Raw genomic sequence first — 12,500 nt, 5'->3', positions numbered from 1 at the left:
ATATTGGTAACTAGCGATGAGGTTCACTAGAAGAAATGATTTTTGTTTTTTTCCAATAGCAAAATAAACTGTGGACCATTAAGATTTAATAAGCATTCAGGTGGTTGGCTGGTTGGTGATGCATAAACTGAACCTAAAAGATTATTATAAAGCCAAGAATGGACAGTACTCGCAAGTAATACTTAGCCAATACAAGATTAACTTGCCTCCTGTCCAAGCAACACCACTTATTTGTTTTACTGGGTGAATAGGGGAATCTCCACATTGTTTGCCAAAAAGTCAGCCAATTTTTTCTTTAAATCACACCTCATTTTGAAAAAAAGATCAGTTAAAAAAAGAACATACTAATGATGTAATCATAAATACACGAGTTCTTATGGTAGAATAGTCACAGCTAAAATGCCTTTGACCACAGAAATGCTTGTATAAGCCTGAGTTGTGGGGGAATAAAAACCACGTTTTATTTTAGACATTCTTCTTTCCTCTTCCACAGCAAATGACAAGACTTCAAATATTAGATTCTACAATAACCCCTTCATTTCAAATGAAATATCAAACCAGCCAGCTTTTCCTCTATCACTACCAGCACTGCATTCGGGATCAGATTCTGGCATTATAGACACCCAAGCAAAGCAATACACTAGGGTCTCTATAGAACCACAGCATATACAAATTAAAAATGGGCCCCTACATCCATGAGAACCATATGCAACTGGCCAGTCTGTCCATGCCTTAAGGTAGCACTGACTGCACTGAATCTGTGACCGAGAACAATTAGCTCTCAATAGCTGAAATTTCTTCAAATTAAACCATCATTCTCTAGTTCTGTGTCAGCTCAGATAGAGCAGACCGATGATGAAAAAAAAAAAAAAAAAATGGTTCCACCTGTGATCATCCTGTCTTTTATTGAGGCAAACTGTATCTCAGAGTATCATGCCAAGAAAAATCATGGAAGCTGAAAGCATTCCTTATCAATGCATTCAAAATCCAGGACTTGACAAATACCTCAAAATGATTCATGATTTACCTATGGTTGACGATTATGCACAATTTTGAACTGAACAATCTAATTCACTGTTACAGATGATTCCAAACTTTAGAAAGGATAGACTTAGTCTGAGCTTTGGAAAATTCTAATAGCTATTGCAAATTCCAAAGAAATGAAGTAAAAGAAATTATTCAATGTAGATATCTTACATTTTTTTAAAGCAGGAGCAGGTAATTTAAGAACTGGAGTAATGTTACTCGATATGGTGCATAACCTAGAGATCGGAGAGTCTCTCCAGGTAGAGCCACTGCTTCTCTGCATAGAGAAGACACAGCTCTGGTACTAGAGACATGATTCAAATGTCGCAGGAAAGAATCACAAGATGGATTCTTCAAGCCAAGCCAACCAGCAGAAGACCTGAGGATAGACCAAGAATGAGATGGTTGGATAATATCCATGGTCTCAGTTGGTCATGCTTGGAATCAGCTGAAAGTGTAATGATGGTTGTTTCTGATAGGACCCTATGGAGAGCACTCTACCTCCATGACTCTCCCAGGAATAGTGAGTGAAGATGGAAGGGCAGATGTAGCTATTTCTAGCAGGCCAAGCAACCACAAAGGGGCTTTCTCTTCAGCTTGCCTCATTCAAAGTAGTAGATGTGGTGAGTGATATAGTTTCCCATTAGAAGCAGAAATAGTATTTATCACTCATTTACTTTAACACTTCAAAAACCATAAAAAAAAACACCAATCCCATGGAATTTTGGCAATTTACAAACAGAATAGTGACTTCTTTCTCTTTCTCAGAGAGGGGTGGGGGGAGAAGTTAGGAGGGAGACGGGAATGGGAGGGGAGGGAAGAAGGAAGTAGGTATAGAGAGAGAGAGAGAGAGTGTGTATGTGTGTGGATGCATGTGGGCATGTGCATGACTTTACATTTTGCATGTCTTTGCTTGATACTGTTTCACCCTTTAGCATTCAGATTACTCCGTCAAATGTAATGCTTATTTATTCACATTGTTCTGAATTAATCATGTATTATCTTGTAGCCTCGAGATTTCAATGTTGCAGTTGTTTACTATAAGAATGACACTGTAGGGTTGATGTGAGAGACTAGATCTGACCAGTTTTTGACACAAAACAGGCAGAATATTTAGGTCACACATGGCCAGTTTAAACAGTGTGGTCATATTAAAGTTTCCAAAAAGCAGCAACCTATCCTGTTGGAACTGCTTCTTGTGAGGACATAGAATAAAAAATCCCTTTAATAAACAGATAACAATTGATCTCAAGTGACAGGAAGGGTATCTAGCCATGGAAAAATTGGCCTCAACAGATTCCACCTGACCCATGCAAGCATGGCAAAGTGGATGTTAAATGATGGTGATAATACCTTGAAACAGTTTTGTATCAAAGAAGCATCAATATCAAAAGAGTTAAGCAATGGTTGAACCACACCTTAAAGTCATAAATTTCCATCTCTGAAACACTTTTTTTTTTAGCTTTTAGAACTTTCAGAAGTTTATTATTTTATTACTTCATTATATTAAACTTCCACAAGGCCATAAATCTATGTTGCAGCAGCACTTACCTTGAGGGTACTTTAAACAGTACCCCAGTCACCTCAATATGTCATAGCACTCTAGCTTAATACTGGTCTCATTTAATCTGAGATTACAATCTACTGTAAGGACCGGAATACTACAACTTTCACACAGAAAATTCATTTGGAAACAATACTGAATACAAGATTACTCATACACACAGAGTGAGGCCAATACTTTTTCCATCAAATGTAAAATACTTGCAGTTCTCTATAACCCTTTAGCATTTAAACCAGCCATATTCAGCCCCCAAATATTTTATCTGTTTTATGTTCAAGCCAACCAGATCTGACCTCTCACACCTACCCTACAATGTCATTTTAAAAATGAAACAGTCACATCATTGATCTCTCAAAGCTACATGATAATGCATGATTAATTTAAAATAATGTGAATAAATAAGCTTTACATTTGACAGAAAAATCTGAATGCTAAAGGGTTAAATTACACAGAAAAATATAAACCCAAGCTGTTGGAAAACAAATATGAATGCACACCACACCCTTAAGAAAATCTAAATCCAAGAAATTAACAATAATTAACAGACCATAAAATGTTTCTACTATAACTAAGATATTTTTGTGTTCCCTGCTGCACAATTTTCACCCCAAACACTAACCTGCAGAATTTAAAACTTACAAACAAACAGAACAGTAAGGGTATTAAGCTAATCAGTTTTGGAGGTCCTGGAAATGTCACAGGTATCGCTTCTTTCCCTTCATCATCATCATCATCATCATCATCATCGTTTAACGTCTGCTTTCCATGCTAGCATGGGTTGGACGATTTGACTGAGGACTGGCGAACCAGGTGGCTATGCACAGAGAGTGAATGCGTGCTTTTCTTTTCTGTCACGTCTCACGAATGTACCTTTTTGGGGACTGAATAGTGACTGGTGATGAGAAATGGATTCTCTATAAAAATGTCAAACGCTGAAGAGAGTGGGTAGGGAAAAGAGAAACACTGGCACCCCAGTTTAAAGAAGTTCTTCACACACATAAGGCGTTGTTATCTGATTGGTGGGATATAACAGGTTTAGTCCACTTTGAACTTTTAAACCCAAACCAAATGATAACAAAGGAGGTCTATTGTGAACAGCTTGACCGGCTTAAGTCAGCACTAGAAGAAAATCCAACTATCTTTGGTTTCAAGATGAAAGGGGTTCTTCCATCAGGATAATGCTCAGCCACATACAGCGAGGATAACATTCCAATGGCTGGAACAGTTTGAATGGGAAACGATGCCTCACCCACCATATTCGCCGGACATTGTCCCATCTGATTATCATTTATTACGCAGTCTTCAAAATCATTTGGGCGGAAAAAATATGAATTTTCTGTAAACGATGACAGAACAGTACTGGAGGAGTATTTTTCATCACGGACAAGTGAATTTTGGAAGAGGGGCCTTGCAAGTTTAATAGATAAATAGCAGAGTATTAAGGAGAGTATATTTTAGATTAAAAAAGAACTTTGTTTATCTTAATTTTGAAAAATAAAAGAAGTATAAAAAAAAAAAACCGCATTATTTATGGGATGACTCAATATAATTAATATTCATCTCTGAAACTCTCTTTCTAGTTCTTTGTTTATTACTAGATTTCAGATAACAGTTGTTTGGTTCACCAAAACTTCCCAGAGTGAGTCATATTGATTTACATGGTTTACTTTCCATCACCAGCCTGAAGCCTAAGCTACCCCAATCCAATTATTTGCAATAATGGACCATTCTCATGTAAGTTAAAAACAAAAACAAGTCTACAAACATTTTGAGTCTGCCCAAAAGTATCGCTTTATACCATGCTAGTATGGAAAAAATGGAAGTAAAACAATCAAATTCCATTTTTTTTTTTTTGCCAACTTATTAAAATATGTTAAGATAAAATAAATCTGGAGTTTAGATTTAAAGTAATATTTTATTGTTTTTTGTTTTTTTTTGGCTTGGCAAAGCACTTAAACTGTACATGTCTCATTTCATTTGTCAACAGTACAATGTTTTTAAAGAAGTGGTGAAGAAGTAGAGTGGCATTCTATCTAAAAGGGCAGTTCAGTTTTCATTTGCTAAACAACAGAGATATGAATAGTGGCCATATATGTTACAGGAAAGAGAAGAACGTACTTACACTCTGCTACAGTAATAATAATGTTTCCAATTCCAACAGTATATTACTCTGAACTGAGCTTTTTATAAAATATCAAGATGAAGAAAATCCTTAACAATTTATGCCTTGTTAAATATATCAAGAAACCTGTGATTGTGTGATTAAGTAGTTTGCTGCAAAACTATGCAGTTTCAGGTTCAGTCCCAGTGCACAAGATCTCAGGCAAATGTCTTCTACCATAGACTCAAGCTGACCAATGCCTTGTGAGTAAATTTATTAAGAAATGGAAACTGCACAGAAACCTGTTGTGTGTGTTTGTGTATGTCTTACTGCTTGGCAACTAGTATTGGTTTGTTAACATTGTCAACACTTAGTAGTTCAGCATAAAGAGACCAATAAAGTACCAGGGCTTATGTACTGAGGTTGATTTCATTGATTATACTAAGTATGAGCAACTTTTTTTTACAAGAAGTGAGCTACATGAGACATGACTCATCATCAAATGAGTTGCACTATTATAAAAGTTCAAAGTAATTTTTCAAAAGGCACGCCTTTCAGAAAGTGTTGCAGGCTACAGTTTGCCCATGACTGGACTAAACCTAAAGCAATACCCTTGCATGGCCATAGTCTAATGATTGAAACAAGTAAAAAAACATTAATTGTGTTAAAACTGGTGCTAAGAAGGAGTAAGTATCAAATATAATATGAAACCTAATGTTTTCCTTATTTCTTTTCTCTGCACCAACTTATCATCATCATTAGATTTGCCATCATTTTGATAGCAACCATTTTTAAACGTACACTATGACAAGTTTGCCTGGATGAATGCAAAAAAAAAAAGAAAAAAAAATTATGCACAGTGCACAAAATAGGTCAACTTGATTACATACTGGGTGTGGTAGCATCATTTTTTTGTTTTGTTTGTTTTTTGTGCACTGATTTATATAGTATAGGCAAAGAGAATGATTTTACAGTTCACTGGTGAAAGGAAATGTTTATTTTTGTTTTAATTCAACATAAGCAGCAGAATTATGACCATATATGTGTGTGTGTGTATTTAGTGACATTTGTCAAACACTATCAGTGTGTGTGTGTGTGTGTGTGAAAATTAAAAGCAAAGTTTACAACTGCTGTTATTGTTCTTTCCATAAGTTCTATGGCAACCATTAACATGGTGGCTAGTGCAGCAGGGTGGCAATAGGTTCTTGGTAGTCAGAGTCCACAACAGGAATTGCATAATTAGAGTACCACATTATTTATATTGTTTATGCTACCTAAGGTCATGAATGTTTGGTAATGACCAAAAAGAGTACAACCACAATTACAAGCAGCCAAAATGGGGCTCCTCTGAAGGATCTCTGGAACAACATTCCTTGACAAGGTGCACAGCTCAGAGATCAGGGAGTCTCTCCAGGTCAAGCTACTACTTCCCCACATCGAGAGGTCACAGCTCTGGTACTACAGAAATGTGATTAGAATGTCATAGGAAAGAATCACAAGACAAATTCTTCAAGCCAATCCATCCAACAGGAAATGTAGAGGTAGACCAAGAATGAGATGGTTGGATAATATCCATATTCTAAGTTGGTTGCACCTGGGAATCCAGCCAAAAAGTGTAATGACAGTTGCTTTTGATAGGACCCTATGGAGGACCCTACCCCTAGAACCCTCCCGTGAATAGTAGTGGAGAAGCTGGATGGATGCCATTGCAAAAAACATTAACAATGATTCAGACATGTACAAACTGACAAAGTAAAGAATAACTAAGGTAGTAATTAAGGAAGAGTAATCAAAAAAGTTTTTGGCCTACAACAGTGCTTATATATATATATCATCGTTCGTTTAACGTCCGCTTTCCATGCTAGCATGGGTTGGACGACTTGACTGAGGACTGGTGAAACCGGATGGCAACACCAGGCTCCAAACACATAACATGCATACAGGCATATATACATGGGCATACATATGCATGCATGTATACACATATGTATGTGCATCTATCCATACATGCATACATATATATACACACATTCATACATCTATATATAAATGGATGCATGTATCTATGTATATCTGCCTTGTGAGCAGATCTGGCCGATGGAAACTGAAAGAAGACCATTGTATATTCTTATATCTATGTGTACAGATAAAGACATTGCAGATAGTTCCTTTCCATGAACTGTCCACCATTTCTTCCCTTCCAAAGATGAGGAGAGAAACTCCCTTATTTGAAAAAAAAAAAAAAACAGTTAGCAGCTTGTAATAGGAAGTGTATCTAGTAAAACAATGTGTCAGTAACATGTAGTCATCTACCCCATGCTAGCAAGGAAAAACAGATGCAAAACAAATGAGAATGAATAGAACTCAACTAAGCATTTGACAGGTACTTTATTTTATCAATTCTGAAAAGAAGAAAGGCAGAGTTGACCTGCGCAGGATTTGAACTATGTGTAAAGGGGCAGAAGAAATATCAAAGCATTTCGTCTGACTCCAACAATTCTACCAATTTGCCACTTTAATAATAATAATCCTTTCTACTACAAGGCACAAGGCCTGAAATTTGGGGGTAAAGGTTTGTCGATTACAATGACGCCAGGGTTCAACTGGTACTTATTTCATTGATCCCAAAAAGGATGAAAGGTAAAGTCGACCTCAGCGGAATTTGAACTCGGAACATGAAGACGGACAAAATGCCACAAAGCATTTTCCCAGTGTGCTAACGATTCTGCCAGCTTGATGCCTTAATAATAATGGTTTCAAATTTTGGCACAAGGCCAGCAAGTTCAGAGAGGGGGTAAGTTGATTACATCAACCCTAGTTTCAACTGGTACTTATTTTATCAACCCTGAAAGGATGAAAGGTAAAGTTGACCTTGGTAGAATTTGAACTCAGAATGTGATGATGAAATGCCATGAAGCATTTTGCCAGGCATGCTAACGATTCTGCCAGCTTGCCACCTTAACAATAATAATAATAATAATAATAATAATAATAATAATAATAATAATAATAATAATAATAATAATAATAATAATAATAATAATAATAATAATAATAATAATAATAATAATAATAATAATAATAATAATCCTGTCTACTGAAATTTTAGAGGAGGGGGAATAGTTGATTACATTGATCTCAATGTTTGACTGGTACTTATTTTTATTGACCCCAAAAAGATGAAAGGCAAAGTGTACCTTGGCGGAATTTGAACTCAGAACAGTTACATCAACTCCAGTACTTGGCTGGTGTTTTATTTTATCAATGAAAGGCAATGTTGACCTCACTGTGATTTGAACCCATAATGCAGATGGTCAGAACAAATATGGCTTAACAACAGAGATGTTAAGTAGTGACTATATGCTACAGGAAAGAGAAAAAGACACTTAAAACTTTGCTACAACAGTAATTCCAACAGTAATATTCTGAACTGAGCTTTTTATAAAATATCAAATTAAAGAAAATCTTTAATAATTTATGCCTCGTTAAATATATCAAGAAACCTGTGATTGTGATTAAGACGCTTGCTGCAAAACTATGCAGTTTCAGGTTCAGTTCCAGTGCACAAGACCTTAGGCAAATGTCTTCTACCATAGACACAGGCTGACCATTGCCTCATGAGAGAATTTAAGAAATGGAAACTGCACAGAAACCTGTTGTGTGTGCCTTACTGCTTGGTAACTGGTACAGGTTTGTTAACACCATCAAGACTTAGCAGTTCAGCGAAGTTGGTGTTTTGGGAGAAAATATTACAGTATTTGATCAAGCTCTTTGTGTTCTGTGTTAAAGTCCATCCTACCACTTAGCATGAAGTAGAAACACCTGTTTGTCAATTAGATACATTGAGTTGAGTAGTGCTATATGCTGTTTTCAAGATCATAATAACATAATAAAGCATAATACCATGAAACAAATTCAAATTGATACTGATACACCTCCTGCAATATTACTACTTCCTCAGTTGAAGAGATAGTCTTGCAAGTTATTTGGTGACCTCACTGGTGCTGGTGCCAAGTAAAAAGCACGCAGAACATTCTGTAAAGTGGTTGGCATTAAGAAAGGAATGCAGTTATAGAAACCATGCCAAAGGAGTTGTTGGTATTCAGTGCAGTACTCTGGCTTGCCATCTCCATCTATCCATTCATTTGTCTCTCCATCTATTTGGGAGAAAATATTACAGTATTTGATCAAGCTCTTTGTGTTCTGTGTTAAAGTCCATCCTACCACTTAGCATGAAGTAGAAACACCATTTCTCCTGATGAACCACCCCACCCTTACTGGCACTTGTGCCGGTGGCACGTGAAAAAACATATGAGCGAGGTCGTTGCCAGTGCTGCTGGACTAGCTCATGTGCAGGTGGCACATAAAAAACACCATTTGAGTGTGGCCATTGCCAGTACTGCCTAACTGGCCCTCATGCCGGTGGCAAGTAAAAGCACCACTACACTCTCAGAGTGGTTGGCATTAGGAAGGGCATCCAGCTGTAGAAACTCTGCCAGATCAGATTGGAGTCTGGTGCAGCTTTCTGGTTCACCAGTCCTCAGTCAAATCATCCAACCCATGCTAGCATGGAAAGCAGACATTAAATGATGATGATGTAAAGACAGATACAGACAGATAGATATGCAGGATGGATGGATGAATGATCAGATGACTGGAGAGACAGGCAGGTGGATAAATGAATGGATTGGATGGGCAGACAGATGGATGGCAAAACAGACAGGTATACTGATAGGCATATAGAGATGGATGGAGGGACAAGAAGACAGAAGCATGGATGGCTGGACAGGTAGACAGACAGATGAATAACTGGATGGATGGTTGGATAGACAGATAGGCAAATGGATGGATAGACAGACAAAGAGGAAGTAGAGAGAAAGATGGATAGATATACAGATGATGAAACAAAAAGAATGGCTGGATAGTCAGATGACTGATTGATAAAACGTACAGATAGATTGATATTTAGTAAGAGAGTAGCACTCATAACAATGCAAGTCCTCCAAGAGTGATGAAATCAATACTGTTGATGTTCAGCTTGGTCTTGCGTAAAGCCTAGCTCTGAAGGAAAAGCATGCGTGAGGAGGTGATTTTTGTAGTTCTGGCGAGGGCTTCTTGTATAAAATTTTTAATTTGGAATCTAATATAGGTGGTAAGATACACTAGGGGTGATAAGTTGATAGGTGGGTATACTGGGTAGGATTGGGGGCGATTGATGAGCAGTTTGGTTGTCCAGAAGTGGAGATCATTGTAATGGTGAAACGTGAGGCAAAGAGAAATAACAGAAAACCTGAAAGCCAGTGGTTGTGATGGATTGATGGATGGACAGATAGACAAAAGGATGGAGACATAGATGGAAAAATAGTAGTGCTCTTGACCAGCTCAAGGCCACTTTTCTTTGCTGCCCCATTGACCTAAATACCTGTGAGACAATTGCCAAGAACTGTCCAATGAGGCGGCATGTCATCATTGAGGGAATGGACCAGATGGAAATAAAGCTGTCAAGAGGCAGAGATCAGCCATCAAAGACGCAAAGAGTGACTTGCACTTCCTTACCCCACTCCTTCCCCCAGCTCTTCTATACCACTCTTTGCCAGAACAGCCACCTTAGATACCAGCACCCATCATACCCATCAAGATGAAGAGGCTCAATCACTCACTGCAGATTAACTACTCGGATATGAGTTAATGCTGATGAGATAGATTAGATGTATGGTTAGACATAAAGAGAGAATTGCTGAACTATGGATAGATAGATAGACAGAATCATTATATTAATATGAAGTAGAGGAAGAAAAAGCAGCATCCACAACAGTTCAAACCATCCAAGAGTTATAAGCCTTTGCCAATCAGCCAAATAGTAGGTAATATATTTATAGAGGTTACACTAAGTTTGTAAACTGTCAGCAACAGATCAGAACTAAAATATTTCCTTATCCTGAAAAGAAAGCAGTTTCAGGAACAACTGTATACATGAAGTTACCATGAAATATGATCAGGATTTGATTGTCTATGACCGTAGGTTCTGCTTAAATAGGCCTGCCCTGGGGTTAAACAACAAGCAGAAATCCTGGAGTTCAGCACTTGTAATGAATCTAAGGTGCTGAGTTATGTGTTGTTCATGTCTAAGGAGAGTATACTACAAGGGTAAAGGTAAAGACCCCTTTGGTCATGAATACCTATGGGATTGCACCTAGAAAGTTACTCTCCGAGGCATAAGTCTGGGCAAAGTTGTTTGTGGAAGACCAGCATTCACCCATGCATACCAGCCACCCCTCTCCATACCACCAATGTTATCTAAGGGAAAAGCAAAGGCTGATACAGCTTAGCACCAGTAATGTCAAAGCTCATTCTAGAGCTGAGTGAACTGGAGCAATGTGAAATAAAGTGCCTTGCTCAAGAACACAATATACAGCCCGGTTCAGGAATTGAACCCACTACCTCATGATCATGAACCCAATACTCTAACCACTAAGCCAGGAACCTTCACAACCTTGCCCAGACTTGTGCTTTGAAAGGGAACTTTCTCGGTGCAGTCCCATAGTCATTCATGACTGAAAGGGCCCTTACCCATAGTGCAACAGTGTTTTATTGATATGTATAGTAATTGTGTCACTATATGTATAGTGATTGTGTCAGTTGAAAGATGAGGACTAGGATGTTATATCTCTAATGGATAGGGGAACGGTAATTTCAATGTCTCTGACCATGAAGAATCATACATATAGGGATGTATGCAGTTACAAATGATTACAAGCAAATCATTAAATGCACAGCAAGACTAATGCGAGAAGCATAACAAATCTTAGTCTACTATAATGAGTAGAGTAGTTTTAATAGGCAGATAGATATACATATAGATGGATGGATATATAAATATAAACAGAAAAACAGATAGATAGGCAGACATATTGATGGATAGACAGATACAAATAGCAAGGAGACAGATAGTCGGCTAAGACAGATAGTCGGCTAAGACAGATAGTCATAAAGACATGCAGTTGGAAAGACAGAGAATTTGAAAGAGAGAGAGAGAGAGAGGGGAGAGAGAGAGAGAGAGAGAGAGAGAGAGAGAGAGAGAGAGAGAGAGAGAGAGAGAGAGAGCGAGAGCAGGAACAGAAATATATATAGACACCCACACAAGATCCCACAAGTCCTCATCAGAAGCTATTAGTTTTGGAAGTGAATGTTACATGTCTGAGAACATGCATAGATTCAGATCATGTATCAAATTACCCCAACCAAATGTGTGTGTAAAAAACAGCTACACATGCACAGTGTACTTGTTATACTTGCACAGAGCAACAGATTAATGGAGGTGAGAAAATTAGCTTCCTAGGCACATCCAACAATTTTGTGAGTCACTCTGAATTTGCTATGGCACTATGATGAGAGGGAGAAGAGTGAGATCTGGCCAGAATGCCTGCAAGAAAGGGGATTCTACTAAAGCATCTAAGTGCCAAATGGATTAAATCAAGATGGATTAAATCTACCATTCGAATTGGTCACAGCAAGATTTGAATAAAGGATGCAAAGAGCTGGAAAAAATACTGCAAAGCAACCAGTTTGACATTCTTACAGTTCTGCTAGTCCACAGTCCTTGGATGGTACCTATTTTTTTTTTTTTTAGCAAACTGAAAGGATGATTGGCAAAGATCACCTCAGCAGGTTTTGAGCAGAGTGCAGAGAATCGGAACAAACGCTGCAAGGTATTCTGTCTGATGCTCTAATGACTATGCCAACTCACCAGGACTCAGAATTAGCTCTCACTTTTTCCCCTCTCTCTCCCATTCACCCATACACACAGCT

At 37.8% G+C, this 12,500-nt stretch overlaps 1 protein-coding gene across 8 annotated transcripts in view; it reads right to left on the bottom strand.

Moving 5' to 3' along the window:
• LOC106874382 (uncharacterized) overlaps nucleotides 1-12,500 on the bottom strand; it is a 194,793-nt gene that overhangs the window by 167,808 nt on the left and 14,485 nt on the right. The gene's annotated exons all lie outside the window — the stretch shown is intronic.

The sequence above is a fragment of the Octopus bimaculoides genome, chromosome 3 (assembly GCF_046866305.1).
Source record: "Octopus bimaculoides isolate indiv1 chromosome 3, ASM4686630v1, whole genome shotgun sequence".
Lineage (NCBI taxonomy): Eukaryota > Metazoa > Mollusca > Cephalopoda > Octopoda > Octopodidae > Octopus > Octopus bimaculoides.
This window is presented reverse-complemented; position numbering and strand designations above follow the sequence as displayed.